The sequence below is a fragment of the Apteryx mantelli genome, chromosome 2, assembly GCF_036417845.1.
Source record: "Apteryx mantelli isolate bAptMan1 chromosome 2, bAptMan1.hap1, whole genome shotgun sequence".
Lineage (NCBI taxonomy): Eukaryota > Metazoa > Chordata > Aves > Apterygiformes > Apterygidae > Apteryx > Apteryx mantelli.
Genome location: NC_089979.1, coordinates 79,842,807 through 79,869,841, shown reverse-complemented (window position 1 = coordinate 79,869,841; position 27,035 = coordinate 79,842,807). Strand labels below are relative to the sequence as shown.

The window sequence follows — 27,035 nt, the reverse complement described above, 5'->3', positions numbered from 1 at the left end:
AATAGTGGGAAGAGAGGGGGAGTATTTGCTGATTTTTTTTTTTTTTAACAACAACCAAACAAATCAAGTGAACAGCTTATTCACTGGATGTTGTTCAAGCATCACTTTTCGCTGCTTGTGGCCTGTTTGTAATACATGTATTCATGCTGAGGGCTACCTTATTCTGTAAGCTATTCATGAAGTACTTTCTTAATATGCATCAATGGCGAATTTGGTCCTGGTTGAGTAGCTGTGTTAGGAATGGTCTAGACCGAGACTTTTTTCCATTTCTGACTTTCTGATGAATATGGCCTGTGACTTACAGACCAGTTCTGCTCTCTTGACTCAGACCTTCCAAAGAAATCTCACTCAGTTCAAGCTATGGCAACACTGACTTCCCACTCACTGTAAGTAAAGGAGTCAGAGCTCGCCATAGATAGTGATCACTGATTCTTCCAGAGGTGACGTGTCTGAGTGATGTTTCTCTTCTGCCCAGACTCACAGGGATTTCCAACACAATTGTGGGTGAATCAGGGTCCCCTTCATAAAAACTGAGGAAATATTTTTTATCTGCTCCTCTGGACCATCATAAAATGAGGAGATTACAATAAATCCTTTGGCATAAATTCAAGCGAACTGTACCTGCCAATATCTTAATTAAAGGCAGAAAGGTATCTTATCAAGTAAAATTGTGAAAATATTGACTGGGGACAAAAATCAGCAGAACAGAACAGTATGCTGTTGCTTTCCTTACAAAGTCCTAGACTCCATGTTTCTTATCTTCTCTAGAACAGCTACTTTTATCATGGAAAAAAATGGCCTTTCCTCCTTCTACCCCCCGTTTGTTTTTCATGAGAATGAGCCAACTGAAATATTAGCAAAGTTGATGTTGAAGTACTGTTCTCACTCAAGGTGTTTTTTAAATGAGCATTTCAACTCTCAGGAAAGCTATGATTGTTTGATTGCTATTTAGGTTTATTTCTGAGGTGCCCTTCACCACTTTATGTAAGCACCCTCAAGACAGTGGAATTATCTCCACCTGCAACAGAGTAGAGAATTTGTCTAATAATATGTAGCCATGAACAAACTGCAGAGAAAAATTATAGCTGATTGAGACTCCTTCAGTCTTCTGAGGACGCCACATCTGAATTTTGCAAAACTGTTTCAGCATGAGCTTCATAATGATCTGAAGTTACTTCTCCCTGAAAAGATGAATATTGATATTTGTTATCAATTGTCATCACCACTTTTTTAAGTTTCTCTGACAGACTGAGAGTCATTTGACATAAAATGATTCTAAATTCCATTTCATATCCTGTCTGTGTGGGCATTGTGGAGTCTGTTTCCATTCTCTAAACATATTTTTAATTCTGTCTATCATACTGAAATGCGAAACAGAAAAGATATATTGATTTGGGATCTGTATTTTGAATGAAGGGGTTTAGATCTATGCAGGCTTAACTTTACTGCAGGATGGTAATAATGCAAAGAGTTTCATGAAATTAAAACAAGCGGGTCCCTCACCTCAGTGATTTTCTCCAAAAGCACACAGATATAATTAAGCTCATATTCCTTTCCTATGTGAGAAGGATATTTCTTACTCTGTAGATACTGCCTTGAACATCTGTGAAGAAAACAGCTGCAATGGAAAAAAAATGTTTTAAAATGCTTTATGGCTTTAAGGACTCTCCTTTTGTCTGCTGCAAGGTCTCTTTTTCTTCATTTTTTGCCTCCTTCTTCCTCCCCCATTTTGTTTTTCTGTTGCAGTATGGTATATGCTGAATTAACTAGAAGCAACAATTTGCAGATTTTTAAGTGCTGTTATTGCAGGTGACAAAACCAGCAACACCAAATAAGAATTCCTGTAAGTAGGTTAGTTTGCAGCTCGTTTACTAGGCATTTGAGATGCTCTTTCCCCATCATTACCCTGGGAAAGGCTGCAAGGTGGTGAGCAGGCACTGGGGGAGGTGGAGCGCCTCCCTGTCCCATCGGAGGGACCCATGCCCACCATGGCAGCAGAGGTTGCTCAGCTTCTTGTGAGACACAACCTCCAGGCAATAGCACTGAAAGTGGCAAATTGCTATTTTTTTTTTTTCCCATCTGATTCTTCAACTCAGTGAATCATTAATATAGTTTAGAATAGAAATGAAAATGCCATAAAAGAGCATCTCATTGCAGGATGTCTGTAAAGATATATAAAATGATCTTTTCATGGGTGATTATTCAAACCACTTCATATAACTGTCACCATTAAAAGGTCACTAACTTTTACCACACAAGGATTGCTAAGATGCAGTATTGGCACCCTCTTCTAAAGCTAGGAGAAGTGCTCCAATGTCGCTCATGGTCATCTGTGATACTGACTGTTTTTATTTCATTTTATTTCATTTCATTTCATTTCATATCATTTTTATTATGTTAGTAGAGAGGATCAAGATGACCATTGTGTTTGGCAGTGTGCAACCTCATAACAAATAGCAATTCTTGCCTTGAAGAACTTTTACTCACAAAATGATAGACAGATCATCTCTCAGGCATGTCAACTTTTTACTGCTAATAATTGTAATTACAATCTACAATGTTCTTGCTATATTTCATTTCAGATTTTAATTGCCTACTATCATTCTCATTCCAAATTAAGATCCCAGTGCATACTTTAAACTGTCTTGTAAATACACATTAAAAAGATGACATCCATTACATAACCATGCAAGCAACATACATGTGGCACATTAAAAAAGCAGATATATTTGTAGAACAACTTGCTTTCGACCCAAACACATGCATAGTCAAAGTTTCTGTGAAAAATACGTCCTTCAGGTATCTCACGTATAATCCTCTTCCTTTTCCAGTATTTTCTCAGTCAAACAGGGTTCAAACTGGCTAAATGGGTTCCAAATTTATTAGATGAGGACTGACAGGCAGAAAGAAACTACTATACACCGATTTCTTGAGGAAATCCAGCTAAAAAACCCTTTATTCTCGATATTGTCGATACAAGTGGTAATAACTGAAGCAATGTGATTTGCAGCTGTATTTTGAGACTGCAAAGCTACAAAAACAGAAGGCTACACAGCAGTTGTCTATCAGAGACTGCTCTCCTTCTGGTTGAGCAGGTCCTGGGTGTCCCTGTGCCCCCTGAATATCTGCAGACGCTAAGGAGGTTAAATAGGATGGGTGCCAACAAACCTTGTATGCTATCCTATAGTCAGACATCAGTGGCCCCATTGCACAGCAAGTCAGGTGAGTCCTGAGGCTCACAAAAGGCAAAAGGAAGGAACTTTCATGGCTGCGTTGAAGAGGTGCTGAAGGTTTGGGAGTCCAGAGGAAGGTGCAAGAAAGCTGGGCTAGGAGCAATCCCCGTGCACAAAAACCTCGTCTTGCTTGGAATGAGTATTCAAGGGAGGTTTGGAGAACGTCAAGGACGAGATGCAGGAGTCTGCCGTAGTGAGATGATGGTGAGTGAGGGCCTGAGGTGGTCCCAGAGAGTGCCAGTTTAGCATAAAGCCTCCTTGGTCAAAGACAGAAATTTTCCACATGGTTAGCTCTTCAGAACAGTGACTGTGTGTTTGCATAGACCAGAGTAGGCTATGTCTAGTGTTTGCAGCATAGCTTGAGAAATTTGTTGCTCTTTCACCTTTCCCTACTCTGCCTTCTATTACGCCAAACCACTACAAAACCAAAGGAAAAAAAAAGAAAAAAAAATACTGAAATCTTCAAACCAAATCAAGAATTATTCCCTACTGGGAATGTTTGTCGAATGGGCTTTCCTCCTGCACCAGTTATAGTTATGGGTGGATGACTGGTGCTGATTTAACGATGCACATCATCTTATCTTCTGACAAGACTGGAGCTCGCAAGAACTGCCAGGAATGTGGCTTTTGAGAAGCAGACAATGGCTGCATATTTCATGTACTGCTAGAGAGCGCAGTCAGGCTGTGTAGTGATCAAACCCCAGCAGATACACACATCTGCAATTTTCCAGTGTAACAAAAATCCTGTCATCTGTTGACATAAAAGACATGAGATAACAGCTTTGCGACCCTACATAGTTCTTCCGTCTGGACAGATGAGACAAATCTAAATAATTGAGCATGATCTCCTCTGATTTTCTTCACATTAATGCATTGTCACATACAAAACATAAAACGGTTTTGAACTTCTTGCACTCATCTTCTTGCTGGCAATGATCATTGTATTCTCCCTTCACCATTAAAGAAAAGGCAGCAAAGTAAATGTTTGGGTTTATATAGTGTAATCCAGGTAAGACTTGCAGGTTGGCTTGTAGCAGCTTCCTGCTATGTCTTTTCTGCAGAGTGTGTTTGGGAAACTGCCGTTTTCTGTTTGCTAGAAACTGAGTATTTGGGAGGTCTGTGAGTTTGTGTTCTGGAGGAGACTTTGTAGCATTGAATTTGAGCCTCAGATATACCCTCCGACTTCAACTGGGAGTTGCAGGTGGCTATTCACTTCCGAACACAGAACTTGGCCCAAATGTCCTAACATTGACTCCCTCGCCTTCCTTCCAAAATCTGTGGGTGCTTATTACATGTATTTCTTTTATATAACTGAATTATATTATACAGCAGAAATATAATTTTTTTCTACTGATGTTAAGCTACCTAAAAATATGTATGCATATAAATCTAGATACACAAACATACACCTGCATAAACACACACGTTTCCATCTAGCAATAGGATCACATTCAGTGTCCTTTCTCACCTCAACAGTTTTCTCACCTGCTCAACAGCCTATAGTCCATCATTTTATTTCAACCTTGGACTTTGTCAGACTTGCAAGGAAAAAAAAACCAGCCTTAATAACCCCTTATTAACTAGAAAGCTCCTAGCTGCTTCATGTTTAAATCTGGGAACACTTAATCATTTTGTCTGTTGTGATTACCACTACAGAAGATTCCTTTTTACAACTTTATTTTTTTCCTTTTAACTGATGGTAGAATATAGCAAAAGTGAAACAACAACAGAACTCTCATCAACTCATTTGTAAACAATATAATACCAATGCTTTTTTATTGCTATTCCTATCTAGAATGACTGCAGTTTGTGTTGAATTTACCTGAGATTCACAACCTCATTTCCAGCTTACTATCTGATTTTGAGTGCTTTTTTTCTTTAAAGCTTTATTTGTTAATGCATTTTTCTGTAATTATACCATGATCACTCCTAAGTGCTCGGTTTACATCGAACAGAGCCATTAAGCATTACTGCTGCTATTTGATAGCTTCACACAGTTGTGCAGAGATCTTTGTATTTAGACCCAACGCAGCTTTATAGGACAAAAATATATTTAGTTGCAGGAATTTCCAGTCACTATTTCTGTTGACGTCAGTAGTTAATCAAATTGGACAGCCTACAGGGTAATTGTGAGCCACTGCCAAGCAGTTCTGTGCTCAGTAGAGATTTTAGCATCCTTGTCGTCTGTGCGGTGATGTGCTTTAGTGGCTGTCTTTGAATTGTGCTCTATCATCTGATGCAAAGACTTCATGGTGCACTGTCAGCTATCAGCAAGGCATATTATTTGAATTCTTTTTTCCTTCCTTCTCCAAACTCATCCCTAAGTGAGGAAGGGATTTTATATTCACAAAATCTGATCTTGATCCTACCTCTTTGGTGAAATTCATTTGAGCTTTGTGCCAAATTTAAATGAAAAACAACAGCCCTTTAACATGTTTACAGCTCAGTGGGGTACATTAGAGTTTGAGGAAAACATTAGTATGTGTAATACAACCAGTGATGAATAATTAGCATACATTTATAACACCTTTCATCTTTATGGATTTTATATATGCAAGAATCATTTCATTTGTCCCCAGATCACATCTGGAATAAAATAGAGCAGCAGTTAAACAGGGTGTGCACTCTAAAATGGTCCAGGACAGGAAGAGAAGACGACTGCTACAGACAGATGAAACAACAGAGGGAATTTAGGTAGGCAGAAAGTATTAAGAGGAATCAAGCATCTAGTGACGGAGCTTTACACAGTGCTTTACATATGTAATTAACTGAGTTGGAGCTGAAAGGACACAGAAGACTTCAACACTGCTCTTGTAAAAAAGACTACTGCATCTTTTAATAGCCTCACGTAACCAAGAGCTCATTTTAATGTCCTGTTTGGAAGGCAGAACATGACATCTGCAGAAGTAGCCAGACGTGTCTGTGGCAAGTGGGTCTTCCTTAGAGATTTCCCACTCTCAACATTTTCCAGACCTTCCCTAACTTTTAAAAGCCCCAGGAATTGCAATGCAGAGTGACATGAGTGCTCAAATACTGCCAGAGTATACATGAAAACATCTAGAAAGGGGTCTATTTCTACTTGGGCACAGCAGGTTTGCTGAATCAGGAGAAAAAAATTGTTAAGAGTGTGTGAAGAGAAAACTCGAACAGCCAAAGTGGCATTTGGTGAGCTCTGTGCTCTGAGCACAAGGTTAGCAGCCGCAGAGGCTGTCATTTCTGCCTCAGTACCATAAACATCAAAACAGGAGGACCTCGACAGGCAGGAGAGGGGATTATGTTGTCCAATTAAGAGAAAGCCAAGCCTCTTTGGCTTGGTGTTCAAAATAATTAATTTAGAGCTGCAGAGGGGAAGAGGATTTTGGATTCATGTGCAACCAAGGCCAGTCCAAAGTGCTGATAAATTAGGTAGTTGCCTGGAGCGGCCAACTGAGAGAAGCAGCAAAGTCATAGGAGCAGGGGAGCTCCCACCCTTAGGCAACAGCCTGCCTCTCACCAAAAATTGGGGGCGCTTGAACCAGTCAGTGCTCTCTCTCCAATATGGTGTAAATGCGGCTACCTGTGCATTTGCCATGGCCCCCAGTTTTTGAGGGGAAAGGCTGTGCAAGAAGTGATCTGGCCCATGAGTGACGAGGGGAAGGAGGATAGAGGTGGGACTGGGTACAGGCTCATCTCACCCTCGTCTCCTCCTGCACAGCCGGCAGTGCTGCAACATGATGGGGGCCCCGAGGGAGGGCAGGCACCCCAAGGGGCCGCTGGCTCCCAGAGGCCCACCGTGTTCAAGGATGGGGGCCAGCCAGTGCCCCACTCACCCCAAGCTGCTGCCCTAGCTCTGAACGCAACGAGGCGCTTTGAGCCAGCAACGACAGCCGCAGTAGGGTGATAAAGCACTAAGGGGGGTCAATTCTGCAAGGCAAACCAGTCACTTAAATGGTTCAGGAATGCTTTGGCCTCTTCCCAGTCGAGGGGCCCATTGGCACAAGGTGTCTTGCACTTTCTGAAGTGGTTGGTTTTGTTCCTGTTTCAAGTCATATGGCAGACAGATTTAGTGACACAATGAGCAAAGTCAGTCCTCCAGCCCTGAGGCCCTGAAGAGAGGTCTTTAGCGGACAGACAGCTCCGTGCCAGTTCCTCCAGGTTCTGCCTGTTCATCGCTCTATATTGGCAATTGCTTTAAATGTCATTCCTAATTTCATCCTGCTATACAATTGCAAAGCCACCTTTTTTTTTTTCTGTCAAAGTTTGTTTTCTATATATACATTTGTCTATTTTAAAAGAGAATTTATTCTGTATTCTTATTTCTTCAGCATCACACTAAAGCCAATGACAATATAGCCCATTTTATAAATATGAACAAGTCCCCCTTACTTATCCCTCCTAAGTAGGGGAGGTTTCTTGAATATACCTAAAGGCTGAAATTGATCCCAGAGCCTCAGTTCTTCTACCATTTGCAGGAATATAGGTTTTAATGACTTCACTGAGTTTTCAGGTTGAAAATTGAGGAGTTAAATTCTGTTGGGCTCTTAAAATACCCATCTCCAATATGAACATTTGCCTGTTGGACTGTGACTGGCCCATATCCCCCCTGATCAAAAAGAACAGCCTAAAACAAGAGCGTATGGAGACAAAATAGCAGATAGTCTCTGAAGTTTATGCTTTTAAAAAAAGCTGAATTCACAGGTTTATGACTGTAAAAAAGTCTTTTCAGAATGGATTTGCCATTGTGGTTTTGCTGACTCTTCACAATTTTTAGAAGAACTGGAGATCGCGCTGTAAAACTTGCACTTTGCTAATTTTTCCTTCTTGAGTACCTAATGGAAAATCAACCTATTATGAATTTTGCTTATCTTCCTCCAGAGACATTTAAAAATGATCTAAAATTATAGCATCTCTTTAGGTAATTAGTTTAATTATGGGCTGTTTAAGAAACACAATTGCTTATTTGAGATTCAAAAGTCACAGAAGTTATTAAGGTCCAAGGACTGTTCTCAGGGGTTGGCATTACATACTGAAGATGTGACTTTGCATTTTACTTTTTTTCAATCCTTCCGTTTTTTCCTGATGTTTTCATTTCTTTTACTATTTTTTTGCTTTTTGTGTGTGATGTTAGAATAAACATCTGTATAAAAAACAAAAACAAAAGTCCCAGTGCTTTAGTGTTTTAGACTAACACTTGCCCCAAATTCTACATCAAATATGATACTGAAAAGGTTTTGTAAAGAGTATAGAGGGATTTGGCCTCAAACCAGTGTTGTGACTCATTCTGTACTGCAATTAGTTGCAGTTACAAATGGTCTCCAAAGCCCACAAAACCACAGTAATATGGACACTTCACTTCTCTGCTCCCCTTAAAAAAAAGAAACCCAATAAATGTGATTTGTCTTAATAATCCCGATAAATGTGATATGGCTCTTGAGCTGACCTGCCTAGTCTTCTGGGGTTTTTACCATCTTATCCAGCTATAGGTAAAAGCAGGTAATTGTTTTCAAATTCTTCTGCTGCTCCCTACTTTTACAAAAGAACAGACAAAACTGACTGGTGATTTTGGTACCACCATTTTAGGTATATTTTTTCTGTGCCCCAATGAGATGAGGAGCTCTTATCACATTACTCCTGCATTACAAATAAGGAACTGAGGCACAGAGGCCATTGATTTTGGATGCCCCATTCAAGAGGCTTCAGAGTTTTTGATAGTTTATAACACTGTGTATGTTCAGAATACATCTTCCGTAAGCAGCAAATGCTCAATTGGTTGGCAAATCAGACCAGAAAGTCATGAATCTTAAACACAGAAAATGATGAACAGTCAGAAGCTGCCTGTGAAAAGGCTGGGTTAAGGGACAGTAGCACAGAGTAGAGGAACTCTGTGGCCAAAATTGGATAAAAACAAGTTCTGAAGGGCAGCATGCAGCTGGGTTAGTCATAAAGCTGTTCTTGCACTTCCTGTCAGCTGCTCATCTCCCCACATCTTCCAAATCTGCTATGAATGGAGTAGATGCTCTACAAACCAGCCTCTCTCTCTACTCTCAGAAGTGGGCATTGCTCTAGCCTGTTGCAGTCTCCCACCACACCTCTTCCCACATTCATCCTTCAGTCCCTTTTTCTGCATCATGCCATTCTCCAATTTGCTCATTTCCTTATTGCTTGTAGATCTAGTGTTTGCCCCTTTCCTGTCAGTTTAGGTAACTTCCTCCCTCAGATTGCTTAGGCATTAGAGGTGTGGTGATTGAGAGCACAGAGGGAGTGTCGGACAGGACGGTAGCTGTTTGTGGGACAAGTGTCCTCATCCAAACCTGGATCCCTATCCACAGCAGCCTGGACATGCAGTTTTGAGAATATCACCTTTAGCCAGAGGTTGGAGAAGGCCCTGTGCTGGTGAACCTGTTGAGGGATTTAGGCAAGTGAAGCATGCATCTCCACCAAGTATGTGCAAACACTGCTTCTTTAAAAGGCATATAGCTTGACCATATAACTTGTGTTCATGGCACACATCCCAGACAGATGTGTCATTTCTTACCAAATATGAAATCCTTGCTCAAAAGCAAGGAGATTTTACAGATATTCAGAAAAAAAATGCCGTGCTGCTTTAAAATGGGCAAGCAGCATATTATTCCTTAGCCTCTTTTCTGAACATGGATGAGCCTTTTTGAAGGAAAATTTGCAGAAGTACTCAACTAACCATTCAACTAAAATGGAAACTTTTTAGTTCAGATGGTTCTATTTTGGCAATGTCTTAAATGCATTAATCTAAATCTTATCCTAGAAATTGTAGGGTGACCTAACCAATTAGGTGTTGCATCTGATTCCAGTTACCTGAAGTTACATCCTCTGGTCTTTATCAATGACTGCATCACAACTTCATTCTTGATTTTCTCATCTGTGGCAGGAACACAAAAGCTTGAGAGAAAGAGAAGAAAAACTGACAACACTAATTACTGCTGGGATTTTTTTCACTATTAGTTTCTCATTGACTTGTGGCTAGGAAGAGCCTGACTGAGGCAAGAGTGGTAGTTGAGAAGAGAGTTTGCAATGAGTGATGGCTTTTTTGTCAGAGCTTGACTGACAATGGTGTGTTGAAAGGAGTTTGATATATTTTCTTGTTTGATAGCACTAATGATGTTGGTCAAAGAAGATACTAATGTTTCTGATTAGCATTCAGCAGCCCCAAGAATTAAGGGTCCATTTCAAAACTAATAGTTCGCATTTTTGTCTGTCAGACACTGTCAAAGAATTCATTTCCTTTTCACTGCTTCGAGTCTATCTTTCCCTGGAGAAAGCGCTTTGAACTCACTTTATCTCATCCTCCAAAGAAAATGACAGCTCTTTGCTATAGAAGATATATAGCTGATAACTATATTATCTCTTAAAATACTTTTTTCAGTTCCAGACCTCCAAATACCCACCACAGAGGCAGGGCAGAACTCACCACTGCTCTATCAAAGGTTAAGACTGTATTTCATGCTTGCCCATAGACTAAGGCACAACTTTGCATATGGGGGTTGGGGAAGGTATGTGTGGAAAAATATCAGAACCTCTTTGTACATCTTTTTCAAAATATGCCAAATCTGTCCTTTCTACACACTTCAGTCCACTCTAGTTTTCTGGACTGTCCAGTCCACGCAAGTGTGATCAGAAATATTCCTTTATTCATCTTTCTATCACAGTGGTGACTAGATGGACTGGTCTTAACCTCCCAAGTCATTTTTTATTCTTTGTCAGATCAGAAGGACCAGCTGAGCCCATGTAGCACAATATCACTTCACTCCTCAAAGTAATGTCCTGCCACTGCTGTCTACAACATGACTTCACATAAGCTGTATCCAATCAATTTCTACGCTGCATTGTCACCAGTTAAAATTGGTCTTGTTCCTCAGTTCTCTCCATTTTCAAGCTGAAAAGAGAAAGGAACAGATAAGCCCCAGTTTAATTTGTTCTGGCAATTATTGGAAATCTCCCACAGAGAGAGAAGCCATTGCCTATCGGTGCAGAATGACATACAGCCATACGGACCCAGACAAAAGGAGACCCCGCTTTTCTACAAGTGTATTCAGGCATGTATAGACATATTGGCCGAGGTACCAGCCCATTCGCATCTTAATGGAGAAAAAAGAGAGACAAGAGGCTGAAAAAAGAAAAGAATAAAAACTATCAACTGAGAACCAACACTGAGGGCATGAAAACAAATTGTGAACTGGTGAAGAGAGGAGGAAACTATTTTGACTATCTAGTGCAGCAGATAACTACAGCGCTGCTATATGTGTTTTAGAACTATCAGAATAATTCTGTTATTGCAGATAAAGGTTACTGTAAGTTTGATTTGGAAATGTGAATTAAAGATTAGTGTGTTTTGGACCTGGGGTACAAGCTAAGCTTCTTTATTTTCCCTTTCTCTCCCTCTCTTTCTCTCTTTCTCTTTCTGCAAATCAGGATTCCACATTAATTCAACTCAGATAAAACTGTTAGGATAAAATACCTCTGAGAAGCATTTTAAAATATAATTTCCTGCAACATGAGTGTGTAAGTTTATTAAAAAACCAAAGTGCTAGTCAAAAGGTGAAAGAAATATATCACATGATTATGGAGGAAGAAAGAGGTTATTTAAGAAAAAGCTGAAATGGCAGTTCTTTTTAAATTGTCATGTGAATGCTTTTAAAATGCAATGACAATGGTAGCTTTTCTTTAAGGCTTTTCCCTTGTACTCTGCTCCTGAACAAAGGGGAAAAGTGTTTGTGGAGCAAATCACTTTAAATTCCAGGTAGAATTTTCCCTGCCTCTGGATTAATTTTCTCAATTTGTCCCTTTTAACAATACTTAATGATAATTCTTATGGCCACCTGACCTGTCTACCCTGAAAACAGATGACAGGAAAAAAATTCACAGTTTGGTCACTGACATCCCAGAAATGATTTCTCATTACTTTAATAACATGTATTGCAAAAGAAAAGCCATAATGTGAACTTAGAAAACAACAACAACTTGTATTTAAAGGAAATATTGAGACTGATCCAGAGCTTATTACACTGATTAAAAATGCTTTTGCTGGCTTTGTTGGGCTTGGAGCTGATGCATTGTTTATAGGGATTATAACCTCCTTTGTTGTCTGCAACGAAAATTTAATAATGTACAAAGCTAAAAAAAAATCTGTTTTCTTTGTGCTAATGGTGATTTTTGTGAGGTAACATTAGAGAATAGTTTTTCTGAATGACCAATGCTCTAGTTATACAAGATAAAAAGCAAAGTTTAAAAACAAAAAAATATGCAGTCGGATAGTTAGAAAATGCATGTGGAATTCTAGTAAAATTAGTTCTTACTGCAATTAGTGGCCATTGTGTTGGAGCGTTAATAGCCTGGGGCAAACATAATAAACCAGTTCCTAACTGTTGATAATGACAGATTTCTCAGGGATTATTACTTAATTAACAATAATTTGAAAGGGTGGTTCAGCTGTGATGAAGCATTCGTTTATGGCATATCTAAACAATATCAGATCAAAAGAACATGTAGCCTGCTAACATTTCTCTTGGTCCTTTGGTTTCATTTGTGTATGTGTCTACCTGCCTGCCTGCCTGCCTGCCTGCCTACACAAAATATTATTTTTGCATCTGAGGCTGCTTTCTATATCAGTCCATATAATGGAAGTTGGTTCCCCTTAGGATATTTGCACATTGTTTTAGCATCACACGGTGTCTTCTGACTCTATGCATGTGATGATTTTAATTGGAAATGCTAACTTGATCAGGAAAAAACTCCAGCGCCCTTTCCATCCTCCCCACACCAGAATGGGGCAACTGTTTCCCCAACACATGCATTATTCATTTCCAGCCACCTCGACATGAAATGTTTGCTATTGTTCCCACTGTCCACCCATGTAGCTTATGTTCTCTCAGCATCTTTTCTCGTGAATGGCTTCTGTATACCTCACCTCATGGATTACTGAACTCATTCATAGACTAGTGCATCAGTTGAGAGGGAGGCTAGATCCTCAGACAAAGAGTATTCTGACTGGTTTGCAATGATGTCTTTTTCCCTGGCAGTTGCCACATACTATAATAGAAATGAAACTTTTTCTTTAGAGCTGGTTGTGTTAAAAAGAGGACAGAGCTGCTGAGATGTCTGTTGTACATACTGCCCAGAAGGGCACAAAAGAAAGGCAGTATATAAACTGAGCTGCTGTAGCAAATGACAGAAGCACAGAGAAATACAAAAATAGTAACATCTTTACAAGAAGAATAAGGGTAAGTTGTAACGCTGCTGTGTGTTTGTCTGTTGTTTTTTCCTGTGGTATAAATGATATTTTCTATATTGCTTCTTGCTGAATATGGTGGATTGTTCAAAAACAGCGAAGATTTAGAAAGCATTGTATTTTTATGTTGGTAAGAAACAAATGAATCTTCTGCGTTCTCTAAGGTCTGGACAAACTATCTGAAACAGTTCTTTAGAAATATTAGGTAGCTGTCTGTTGCAGTCATTGGTGTCCATATAAAAGGTTGAGGAATTATTCCATTATTTGCTCTTGAAAGTCTGTTCACTGTAGCTCTAATTTTAAACTTTGCATTACTTAGGAGTGACAATGACATGGACATGTAATTCTTAAACAAGTTGTAAACTCTTCAAACTGAAAAGTTGATTTGTAAAATAGGCATTAGGCACATATGTTTCTATTTGTGCTTTCAGAAAATTCCTGTTCAAAGAACTAATCCAGGTGTCCTGACTGTCTGGTTGGATGCTTGTATTTGGAAGTAGATTAGAAAGGCACTTGTATGGAGCACTGACTTCTACAATGGATCGAGTTTGATTACAATGACATAGAATTTCTCTTTCATTTCTGTAGAATTTAAAGATTTCTTTAGTTCACATAACATCAAAGGTGTCCTTCTAAGCAAATATGCAGTGCTTTATCTTAGGGCATATCTTATTATGTACAGTATAATCAAATTGATATGGTATTGCATCAGAAACAGCACGTTGTTTTGAAATGTGCCTTGTGGGAAAACAAAATGGGAGATATATAACAAAATATGTGTTTCTTTGAAGAGAAAGAAGAGTTCCAGTGAACGAAGCTCAGTTACGCTAATTAATAGCATTGAACAGACACTACAGCTATTCTTGAAATACTGAATGAATGTTGAACCAGAAATCAAAAGTTTTATTGTCCTTGACATATTTCTTTCCAATTTGCTGTTCACATATTTCTAGCTTATTCAGTTCTTTGTAGCAAAATGAATTAGGAACTACTGCTACAGTGTCCACCTGCTGAAATTAATGGTGTGCGTGGATTATCATTAAAGGAAAACTCATATGTTTTTTAACAAAAGCTGCAGAGACAGGTCTATTAAAAGCCTTCACAAGGGGAGCAGGCCAGCTCCTGCACATGAGGAAGTTCTCACAAGCCTCCCTCCTCCTTTGATGCCCTAGGTTGGCGATCGGCGTCATGCAGGACAACAAACAAGGGTTATTTTACCCTGCCTGCTCAGTGTGGGTCCTGCCAGCTGCATTCCCCACATTGTGGGGCAGCTGTTTCGCAGGGGGCTGTGAGCCCTGCCAGGGGCTGGCTGCTAGGGACCTGCGGTGAAGGCCTGCAGCTCCTGGGACGGCTGCTGGTGAGGAAGACTTTCCTCCATGTAAATTTATGTGTATGAACTCCTCAGGGTGCCAACCTTTGCCAAGGGCAGCTTGGAGCAGGAGGCTTCAAGGGACTCTCATCTCCATTTCAAAATGGTTGGAGAACAGGGTGACCCGGGCACCCACTGATTGCTCATGGCCTGTTGTAGGCACCTCTCAGAAAGTTGGGCTCCCAGATCTCTGCCCGCTAGTTAAACACAGGATAAGCTAAAAGCCTTGTTCTAGCCTTGGCTTCTCAATGCTTGAGCCTCTCTTTGTGCAGAATGAGGACAGCCCAGTCCACCACGTCTCCATGTCACTCCTTATGTCTGCAAGACTTCCTATATTAGTTTAGCAAAATACCACTTCCCTATTTAAATCCTCCTGAAAATGCAATACTCACTGGGGCTTCCTGAGTCAATCACATTCACTGGTTTATTACTTTACCTTCAATACTCATCTACAAATTAGCAGCAACTGTCTTTAATCAAACCTGATCATTTCCTCACTGCATCTCATACTTTTGACTTATAGGTGGCTTACATTCAACCTGAATTAGAGCTACCCAAGTATTTATGGACGTGAGCTACGTCTTTTGGATTTTCCCATTGTTATCAAATGATGTATATTCATACATATTGTATCTTCCAGACAAAATGGACTCCATACTTTCCATATGTATCATATTATATTGTATTATATCACATTATATTATATTATTATATTATATTATACTACTATATTTCAAGTGAGTGGAATATTGATTAAGAAACCTAAACCCCATATATTATGGACGTGGAGATCATTCTGACATTAAAAAAATGGAAAATTTCATTTAAGCTGTATTTTGCTTATTATCCTGTGATTGGCAGGAAAAATATTTCTAGAAGGAAAGATATTCTGGTGGCTGGAGAAGAGCTGGTGAAAGATTTTTGACAGGTAGTACTATGAGTTTATATTGCACTTCCGTCCCAAAGAATGTCAAAGTAATATAAATAGTATCTGAATACATTTTTAGTTTCTTTGGATCTATTTTCTGCCTGCAGTTCTTCTTTGTTGCTAATGAGGCAATTAATAGGTTAATGGGCACAAATGATATAATATAGGCATTTAACTCTGTCATCTGAATGCCAAAGCTACATTTGCGCCTACAAAGTATATAGTGTATAGTGTTGTAATTCTTTTATGTGCCTCTGCAAAATTGCAGGTCATATCTTCATGGGTCTATTCACCTGAATATTCTTACTGAAGTTGATTGGAATGTGCAAATGAGCAAAGCAAGTAAGATTTGCCCTGTGCAAAATCTGTACAAACCTAAAGAGTAGGCCAGAGACTTTTTGAGAAAATTTGGTCTGAAGCACATAGAAACACTTCACTTGGCATTGAAACATGGCACATCCAAGATCAAATGCAATAATGTAGAGCATTGCTATAAGACTGCACAGGACAAAATAGTAAAGAGAATCAGTGCAAGCTGTAAGTGGATTTAGATAAACAGAAATGTGAGTTTATAGGAATGATAATGAACACTTTTACTATTACAGTAAGTTCCAATAAATTTTTAAAGAGCAGAAATAGCCTGGCTCTCTTATAACTTGACTAACTAATGAAAAGAAGAATTCCATACTGTGCCTCATGATATTGTAAAGAAAGATATGATTAAGTCACCTGGGCTCAAACTTTGTCTGTCTTATTGAAAACAGGTTGTGCTTAATAGGAAGGGTCATTTAATTGTTTTCACTTGGATACATAGAGCATGCATATGTTTTCCGAGGCAGGAATCAATGTGAAAGTTGGGGGAGCAGTCCTTATCTGCTCATATAGGAATCTGAAAGGTAATCACAGAATCGTTTGGGTTGGAATGGACCTCTGGAGATCATCTAGTCCAACGACCCTGCTCAAGCAGGGTCAACTAGAGCAGGTTGCCAAAGACCGTGTCCAGTCGGGTTTTCAGTATCTCCAAGGTTGGAGACTCCACAACCTCTCTGGGCAACCTGGTCTAGTGTTCAACCACCCTCACAGTAAGGAAGTATTTTTTTTAACTTAGGCTTTAGTAAAGTGTCAATTAACAAATACAGAAACAGAAGCCTTTTCTGAATCAACACAACATTCTTTCAGAAAAGATGGTCATTTTATGGAGTAAGGTGACATTTTAGTGTGGCTAGACAAATTACTGTGTAGTCTGCACTGCAAAAACTGTTGCACTAGGATCAAGATACAACCTCCTAGATGAAGGGATAATCTTAAAGAATGCCATTTAAGCATAGAAGGCTCTGGACCCAATTTACCTGTTGTGAAATTATTGCTATTATAAAAGTGGGGATTTGTGGGGGCAATCAGAACCAGCTGTAATGAGTGCACTATTCCCAGTTAGCCCCAATGTACAGCAATCAGTCAAGCACCTTTTGTTCATTTCTTGTCCTAGAAAGACCAATTTGTTATGATAGTTAAGTAAAGCATGAGGGTTTTTTCCTTTTTTTTTTTTCCCTAGTTATGAGAAGCAATGATCATCCTAGGGTTCATTTGGTATCTTCACATATACTTACAAATATTAACCACATCTGGTGAGGTTTCTGTCTTCCTCCTGCTAATATCAATTTTTTATCTGAGTACTTACATAGTAGAGGCCTGTGGATCCACCACCTGTGGATTCAACCTAATAGGAGAAGACAGGAGTGGGTGGAAAGACCCAAAGAAAAGATAGAGAAGACTAGACTAAATGAGCACTAAAACTTTTTGTTTTACATTGTTAGATGTGATTTTGTATGTATTTGAGGGTCTTAGAAATGTAGGACTTCTCTAAATTGTTCTTGTGTTTTGTTCCTACTGAGGCAAGATCAAAGGTCACCTAAACAATTCCTGATAGATTACTCTCTAGCTTTTTCTATTGAGCTATAAAAGTGGAGATTCCACAGTTTCTATCACCCATCTGTTCCAATACTTAACCACCTTATACTTAGAGGTTTGATTTCTTGTAAGCTGAATTCCTCTTGCTTCAGATTAGGCTTATTGCTTCTTCACCAGTCCCTGGGAACTAAGAAAAAAAGTAGATCATCATTCTTATTACACCTGTTAGTGTATATTGCACTTTTTTAAAGTCTGCTTTTATGTCTTCCTCCAAATCTTCTTTTTCTAGACTCAGCAAATACAATTTTTAAAATGTTTTTCAAGAGTTGTGTTTTTCCAGACCCCTGTTCAAATTTGTTGCTGCCTTCCTGATAGCAGTTTGGGAGTTTGCCCACATCTTCTTTAAGTTGTGCTGCACTGCCTTTCTGAGCTGAGGACACCAGTCGGTAGAAGTGTTTCACATATGTGCCATGCACACCATCCTGTTGATACAGCCCCAAATGGCATTTTCCTCCTGTATATGTGGGCATTTGATTTTGCCATTCTAAGGCTTGTGCTTTTCACTTGTTCTTATTGAATTTTCTTGTATTGATTTCCTACCATTTCTCCAATTTATCAAGATCATTTTGAATTCTAACCCCATCTTCCCAAGTGCTTACAATATCTCCCAGTCTGATGTTGTCCTCACATTTTATAACTGTATTGCATCATCTAAGCTGTGAGTGAAAATATTGAATAGTACTGGGCACAAAGCAAAACCCTGCAGAATGTCACTTAATGTGGTCTCCCTGTTTGACAGTGAGCTATTGATAACCATTCTTTGAGTTGACTTCCAGCCTATCTTACTGTCTTTTTATCTGGGCCATCTTGCCTTTGAGAATGACTTGTGGAACTTTGTGAAACAACTTATGAAAGTCAAGATGTTTTGCATTTTTTTCGTCTTGTGTCCATTAGGCCAGCTATCCTACCAAAGAAAGGAAAATCAAGCTGGCTGGATGTGATTTGTTCTTTACAAATCCATGTTGGCTATTTCTTAGCACCTCATTATCCTCTAGATGCTGACAAATTGGTTGTTTGTTCCAGTAACTTTCCAAGTATTGAAGTTAGGCTGATGGCTCTATAATTCACTGGATCCTCTTCCTCCCTCCCTTTAAGTAAAGGTAAAATGTTTTTCCTCCTCCAGTCCTCTAAGGAACTCATGCATCTTCTATTAGCTCTTGAAGATATCACTAATGTTTTGGCTATTGCTTTAGCTGGTTTCTAAAGTACCCAAGGGTAAATTCTATCTGGTCTGATTGATTTGGCAAGAGATTGCAAAATATAGGATAGGCAGTTTGAAAAAAAGATGGAACATAATATCTAAAACATACCATTGATTTTCACTGGGCACTAGATCAGACTTTCAGCTGAGATCGAACTGAACTGATAGAGTAAAAATGGATCTATCCTTTTTCTTCACACTGCCCTCAAATTTAAAAAGGAAAGATGGAGTAAATGGCTGGGAAATCTGGAAGAAATCGAAGGTGATATTTATATACTGTTAGATTTTTTAAAAAGACAGAATGATTTTTCAGTCAGAAGGAAGAAATCAAAACTCATGCTTCAGTAAATAAACTGATCACAAGGGTCAGCAGGGAATTACTCTCACCATTTCCATCATCTCGCAACACTATTAGTACTGTCTTCTTTTTCATTATTATTAACTGAAGATGATGTGTCAAACAGCATCGTAATGTTGACCTCAGCATTGAGCACTGGTTCTTACTGCCATTGTTCTTTATTTTCCACTTCTCCTCCTTCCCAGCACTGCAACTTCAAACACAAAATATGATTAGACAGATTTCTCCCACAAAGAGAAAGAAACAAAATGACATCAAGACTGGATGTTTCAGCTTTACCTGGAAGCAAAGTTTCCTTGAGTTTCCTTTCAGGCAAATTATTTAAGTTTGCATGAGCTTATCTTTCAAGTCTCATACATTTTCCCAGCAACCCATTACTCAGTATCTCAGAAAAATAGCACTTTTTCTCCTTTCCTAACACCCCCTCTAATTAGGCTTCCACTTGTGTCAGGCCAGAAGCCCACTCCATTTCTGCTTGGGAGGTACTATCTTCCCAGCTTCTGGGTATAATCCTCTTTGCTACTATTAATCACAGCTATTCCAATGCCAAGTTTCTTTTGTCAGAATTTCCTTCACTTGTGAACTATCACCTCCAAAGCATACTGAGAGAGAGTTTAACTATTTAGAAGTACCAATTACTGGCAATTTCTAAAGGCAAAAATCATAACATTAGGAGCAAAGATCTGGCTTGGTAGGGCAATTCTGATGTCTTCAAAAGGTACAGTACTTATGCATTGCTAATAAAAATACAAATTTACAGTAGGAAACAATATATTTAGCAGGAATAAAAGAAGACTGTTTTTGCTGCAAAGTACACACAGATGGGCTAACAGAAAAACTGCAATTTCATTTCTGAATTTCTTGAAGATATTTCTTCAATGTATTTTAGTTTTGCTTTTCTTTAAGCCCTCCTGCATTTTCTGCATTTTCTTGGTTCTCTTTTGGCTACATATTTTCAATTCTGTATCTGAAATCTTGACAATTAGGAAAGGATCTTGAAACTATTCAAGGAATTACAGGAAGTGACTACTCATAGTAGCAGGGGATGGGCCCTGATGCCCCATGCAGTTGCTGTCAGTAGGGTCTCCCATGTTTATGTGCTGTGGTCAAGATCATTAATTCTTCATTCAGTGGCTGATGTCTCCCTATTTATGGAAGTGAGGAGGTATGCTTAGGTATTAAAGAGACCCCAGCTGAAGTGCTAGTGACCATCAGTAGAGAACAGTGAGTGGAAGACACATGCCACTCTCAGATCTATACTCAGAGTTTGCAGTTTGTGCATCGCTGGACCACTTAAACAGCTTTCAGCTGGAGCCAGTCCCTGGAAACTGAAATTCAAGTGTGTAGGCCTAGGCCTTAGATTCCAGAAGGCAAGGCATACAATCCAAGGCTTCAGTGTTTCAGGACAATCAGGACTGTTATCTTAATTTATATACAAATTAAATTTTCTTCTAAAGCTATTAACAAACAGGCCAAGAGCAGTAGAGCTACAAAGCCTGGTTTCTTGGGGGTTTGTGTCTTTGCCCTGAAACTCTTCCTACATGCACAAAATAATCCCAGCTCCTTCCAGCTTCTCCAGCTGAGATACCAGCTTCTTCCACCTCAGATCAGTTACTAATCTGGAACTGCATGAAGGATGATCACTTGGCAAAAGTGATTGTATACAGAGATAGTCATCCTTTCCTCAGTGGGGACATAAATTTGGATCTCTCTTCCCTACTGTACCTGAAAATTTCCAGGGAACAGATAGAAATGTAATAGTCCTTGGGATCTACATCTGCCTTTCACAATTTTTTTGAAATTAGACAGTCATTCAAAAATATTAATGGTATGACAGATGATATGATTGCATAAGCTCATTTCCTTGGGAAACCAGACTAAAACTGGCAAAAGATCCTCCTCTGGGAAAAAGGACAGCAACCAGTTAGCTCATAGCAGATAATACAAGGTTGGGAATTTTATAATACCTCTTTTTATTTAATACCTCTGTTCTATAAAAGTTACTAATGCTACACTGCATAGTCAATACTAAGACAGATGGAGATCTTCTGAAATGGGGAGTGCACTGGGAGCTGGGAACTTGTCCCAGCAGTGGAGTATGAAGAAGGAGGAAAATAGATAATGGAATCCTCTCCTTTAGAGCTTTATTAGTGCATGTCACATTTATAGACGCCAATTAGGTAATACCTCACATACACTCCCTGTGGAGACTGCAACAATTGGGTTTGAAGACCAAAATCTAGAGGTTGGCATGCAAAACATCTGAGGTTGTTTTTCAGGCTTTAGGAACATTATTCTGGCCATATTAGGACAGTTCTAGGACAAATGAGGTCAGCATGTCTTTATTCCTTATTGCTTTGTTCTCTTAACTTGAAATGGTCCTGTGAAGGCCAAGCACCCTATTCCTAGAAGCACTTTGAAGCTGGATGATAAGAACAAGGTAGATAGCAGTTCAGATACTGGTACAAGCTGTAAGACTTCCATTTCTTTCACTGGCTTGATTTCATAGACAGCAGCTTGAAGCTGGCTTGAAAATGTTCATCCTGCTGGGTAATAACGTGTCTTCATGCTCTGGTAAGGCAAACAGTGAGGTCAAGACAAGATACAGATGTCCGTGTTGGACACTGCATCAGTGTCAGATCCAAGAATAGAGGAAAGTCTTTCAGCTCTTGCAGCACCTGCAGCTATCTTGAGGCTTAGAGACCATCATTTCCCTATGAATACAGAGACAATTTTAAGTTAAAAAAATGTACCAGTGGCTGTGTGCTTTTACTTCGATAGATGGCTAAATATTGTTTTCTAGCTGGAAAAAGAAATTACTCATTCTCTTCTTGGTCTTCACCAGCTACTTTTGAGTTTGGATTTTTGGAGGAGTCCATTTTTAACAGGTCAAAACACTGTATGAAATAATAATGAAATACTAAGGTAACCAGGAACACATTCATAATGAAACTAGAAGGTTTTCTTCACCAATGACATTACATAGGCCCTTACCTATGGTTCCTTTTGATCTTCATATATAGAAAGAAATATTACCTGAAATACCTCTATCTGCTCTAGCCAGGCAGCTGCTTCTCCTACTTGTCTCCAGATAAGCTATTCTGTAAGGGTAGCACTGTTTCTATCTTTGTCACTTAGGGGGTAATATTGAGCTTGGTCATCCATTCAGCAGCAGTGGGACAAGAAATAGTCCATTTTAGTTTGCTGGGTGGAAATCTGTCATATTCTCAGGACTACCACAACCAAAATGCAATTGTTAGCAGCTAAAGAATATGATTTTTTGCCATAGCCACCATGCATCACAGTCTGGGACAGCTCAGGTTCAAAATGCATTCCAGTTGTGCAACAGGGTCTGGTTTTATCCCATTACTAGTGAATGGCAGATCAGGCAAGACATCTGCTCAGGACCTGGAAGGTAGGAAGGACATGGGCAGAAGGAAGCAAATGAGAAAAAAAGAGGGAATGGAGGTAGTAAATTTTTCCCAAAGGCAGATATAACTGTTGTGAGTAGGTTCTGTTCTGGGCAGAAGCACTTCACTTCCTAGGGTACCAGGCTATATCCCTGGGCTAAATCCCTGCTGCCCTCTCGGCTTATCAAATTCAGGTGGGCACTGCAGTTTTTACCAAGAGAGGGCAGATTCACCCAGCATTACCTTCTCGCTTTCTCATTCCCTTCACAGAAACCCTGGCTCTCTAAAAGGCACCAGCTCTTCACCCCACACCTGACTCATCCTGTTCCTTCTTTTTTGATAGCATAGGAAATTCCACCCTTCCCACCCAGACCTCTCATTCTTTGACAGGAAACTATAGTTTTGCCTATATTGCTTGGAAGCCTGAGCTGAGCTAAGGCTCCTGTTTCAGCTGCAAGACAAGAATGAAAAGTCACATTTTTGGGGGGAGGAGGCTGTGTTTAAAAAAAAAAAAAGGATGCCTGCTTGAGAGGTTGGCAAAGTTTACATAAGCAATTTAGAGTCATTTGTGCAGGTTTCTCTTGACAGGGTAGCAAAAGTAGTCCAGACTGTGGAAACTAAAAGGATTTTTTCCCTCATAATGAAACTTTAATTAGTAAGATTTTCATATGTGTTACATAGTTTTGCACATCCTTGATTGCATAGGAGTTGTTTAATTTTGCATTTATTTGGATTTTCCAGTGTATTTGCAATGCCTAACTTAGTTCCTATTGAGGCTGACATCAGTAGAGTTGGTTAGACCATCATGGAGCTTTTGAAACCCTCTCTTCCTTTTCTCCTGCTTTTTTACTATCGTACTTACATTACCTCATACTGAGTAAAAGCTGGAGATCAGATCCTCTGCTGATGTAAGTTATCAGCATCATTATATCTGGAAATGTTTACTTTGTGATTGTACGTATGTTTCGTTCTTTTTGATCTGTTTATGGACCTATAACTGCTGTGTTGGGATTTATACAATGGGACTCTCTCTGTCATTCTCTGGGACTTTTTGCTCTGCAAGCACTCCATAGCTTTGAAGGACTTCAGATCTCGAGTAAAATGAGTTCAGTGGTGTGTCCCAGGAGAGATTGTTGACTGGTCTGTGGATGTAATTTTATGACAATGGATTGTATCGTGAGTTAATGTTTATGCACCATATGGTGTGTTGTCAAGTTTCATTGTATTTATGAAGATCTCAATAAAAAAAAAAGTAAAAATAAAAATACATGTTCAGGCCCAGTCTATTTTCAAGAACAGTAACAAATGCCTCCAGATTATTGTTTTTAATTTAAACTTGTCCCGTAACTGTAATAACAGGTAATAATAACCTGCAACAGTAGGACTAGCCTGGGCCAGAGAGAGAACATATACAGTTCCGGAAGCAGTACAGAGTCATTTAGGACCATAATCAGATGGCCTACTTAAAGGTACCTAACTTAGGTACTGCAAACATTATGAGCTCTAAACTGAGACTCAGCTTACATAAATTGCCCAGGAGATTGTAGATCCTGGCACAGTGGAGAAGAATGAGCTTGGAGGCTGATGTTAGGCACCTTTTGCAGGTGGTCTGCCTAGTGCAGAATACAGCCTAGAGTTTATACTGGCTGGTGCTCCTGTGGGGTTGTTGCAAAGGCATTTTACAACAGAGCTGTGAACAGCTGAGGGTGCATGAAGCCTAAGAAGTACTTTATGAAAATAGAAAAGCATAATCCATTTAATTGGGGGAGGAAAGGAACAAGCAGTAGTTACACCCCCAGCTTTGGTTTAAAATATCACAAAAAATTCAGGGAACAAAGTAAACAGCTTACTTGGAAATTCTTCTCACTCAACTTTAATTTCTTCCCACTGTGTTCGTTACTGAGTTGTTTGGTTTCTTTCAGCAAAATAGTGGGGGAAACTCTTTAAAAGATGTCATTAAACACAGAAATCTTTTTCCATTAACAGATTCTTAGTGCAGTGTATATGCTGCTGAGAAACATTTATATACATACATTAAAAATATACTTAAAATGTCACGTGTGTTTGTGTATTTACATATGGAAACAGTGGAGAAGAGAGTTTAAAACTGATTGCCCTGCTTTTTCAGTGTGATATGTCTCCTTCAAATGAATAACCTCAGGTCAGCTGATGTGCCTTCATGGAAGCCAATAAAGTCTGTAGCATTCCACATGAGTGCTGGGATCCCTATAGCATGATCTGTTGGAAAGACCAGGCCTAAAAGTTTTAAGCATACGATTAATTTTATAAATGCAAATAGTGCAGTGACTTTCAGAGGGACAACCTCATCATCTGCAGTGCAACATGAAAAATGCAATAAGCATGTGTATAAACCTTTTCAAGTTTGAGCTTTTTGACTATAAAATCCTTGGTGTTCATGTTGATATGTATTTAGTGCAATACATTTCAATCCCAGTAGAACACTATGGATGCCTATATGGTCATCCAAACTATTAATATTTTTATATTTTCTTTGGAAGTGATGTGCTTTTCAGAATTAACATGATAAATGGGTCACATGTAAGAAATGCTAGAAGTTGGTTCTGGCAGATATTTCTTTTTCCTTTTCATCTTTTGCCCAGAATTAGCTATTCAATTAAGAAAAGTTTAATTATAGTACAAATGCAGGGTTGGGGGGTGGGTCTTTAAAAATGGAGCATTAACATTAGCTTACATTTATATGCCTATTTTAATTTCAAAATATGGAATAAAAGACCAAATTGTATTTGAAATGCTGGAAAGTGCATTATTGTGACTCTTTTGTGTAGAACAATTGGAAAGTTCCTTTGTGTTGTGTATAGACCACCAGTTGCAGTGAGTTCAATGAGATTTTCACAGGTCTTCATGAAGTCAAAAGCTGTATTTGTAACTGCTGAGTGACAAGAAGAAAAAGGGTTTTCAGCAAAGTCTGCAAGGCAAGAGTAGGAAAAGAAAGTATCTTAAACAACTGAACTGGTAATCAAATATTCATCACAAAAGCTGGGGCAAAAAAAAAAGAGTTCATTTTGGGTCAGAGATCTAAACTGCACAGATGCAGCTAAACCTATTACAATGGGGTAGTCAACTGTGGGTAACAAACTGGGTTTTGAAACATACGTTTAAATTGTTCTTGAGAAATAGAACACCCTCTGCAAAAATCCCACTCATTGTGGTCACGCAAACAGTCGTCTTGGGGTTAACTGGTTATTTGTGTGAGCAAGGAAAACAAGTTTTCTCTCCCTTTACTGCTTTCAAATCCTTTGTGCATCCCCATGCTGAGCCATGAAACACAATTTTCTATAATGTATTTCATATGACAAGCAGATGCTCATCAATTCCATCTCTGCAGATGTCCGAGGCTCTTAAGAACTTGCTTTGCAGAGACTGAAGAAACAACTTGCATTAAGAGAACATCAAAGGTTCAGTTCTGCCTCACTCAGTCATGCCAACAAGTGCCTTCCTCTATGACTTGTCTCCCTGATCTCCCTGCAAGGAACTACCCACACTGAGGCAGGAGGACAGACTCTGCCTTAAAGTCTGCATCATCCATCTATGGCAAAAAGCACTAAGGTCCACTTAAGGCTAGAGATCCCACGGAGCTAGCATACTCAAAGCATACAGCTATCATTCTAGCCAAATGTTATGTCCCCAGTCCAAATGACCTCATACTCATCCATCACACTCCACTGGCGAAGTAGCCATCTGCACAAGTCTTCTGAAAGACCTATTCAGCCATGACCCTAACTGTACCTTAGCTGTCACTTGTGCTACCACACAATTCAAACCCTACGCGTACATGATTGACTTTTACACTGCTGAGCAATACCTTGCTTTACAAATAGCCCCCCTTGCAGCTCCAGAGGCTGGTAATACCCACCTGAGGTTGGTGAACCAGAGGGAAAGAAGCTCCAGACAGATGAACCACAGGCCAGAAGATAGCAGGGCTCTTTCAGTTCTTTTAATAACAGCTTCAGGACCAGAGACAGGAAAAAAAAAAAGAATTCCTATTCTCCTTCAGCCTCAGAGATGGTGGAACCATTCTTGATTAAACACTGATATTAGTAGTAATAAGCTGCCTGTAAGCAAGAAGCAAAACGTGACAATTTTGAGCCTGCTTGCTTACAGTTTTGGAAAGGCATGAGACACCAGAAACTCTGGTATTAGCATAAAAAAATCTGTACCTCCTCAGCAGTAGTGCTTTCTTCTGTGCCTACAAAAATATATGACCCTATCACTGTTGGCTGACACTAAATGGAGAAACATATTACTGTTACTCAGGGAAGGAGTAAGACTTTACTTAATGGCAAGTT

General features: G+C 39.3%; 1 protein-coding gene across 2 annotated transcripts in view; it reads left to right on the top strand.

Annotated features, from left to right (window-relative positions):
- CDH20 (cadherin 20) overlaps positions 1 to 27,035 on the top strand; it is a 123,799-nt gene that overhangs the window by 49,457 nt on the left and 47,307 nt on the right. Inside the window, exon 1 of one of the 2 annotated variants that reach the window (XM_013940702.2) lies at positions 13,441 to 13,465. The exons of the other annotated variant lie outside the window; for it this stretch is intronic. The gene's annotated coding sequence lies outside the window, so the exon portion shown is untranslated. Of the gene's footprint in view, positions 1 to 13,440; positions 13,466 to 27,035 lie in introns of those variants that run through there. 2 annotated transcript variants of the gene reach the window in all.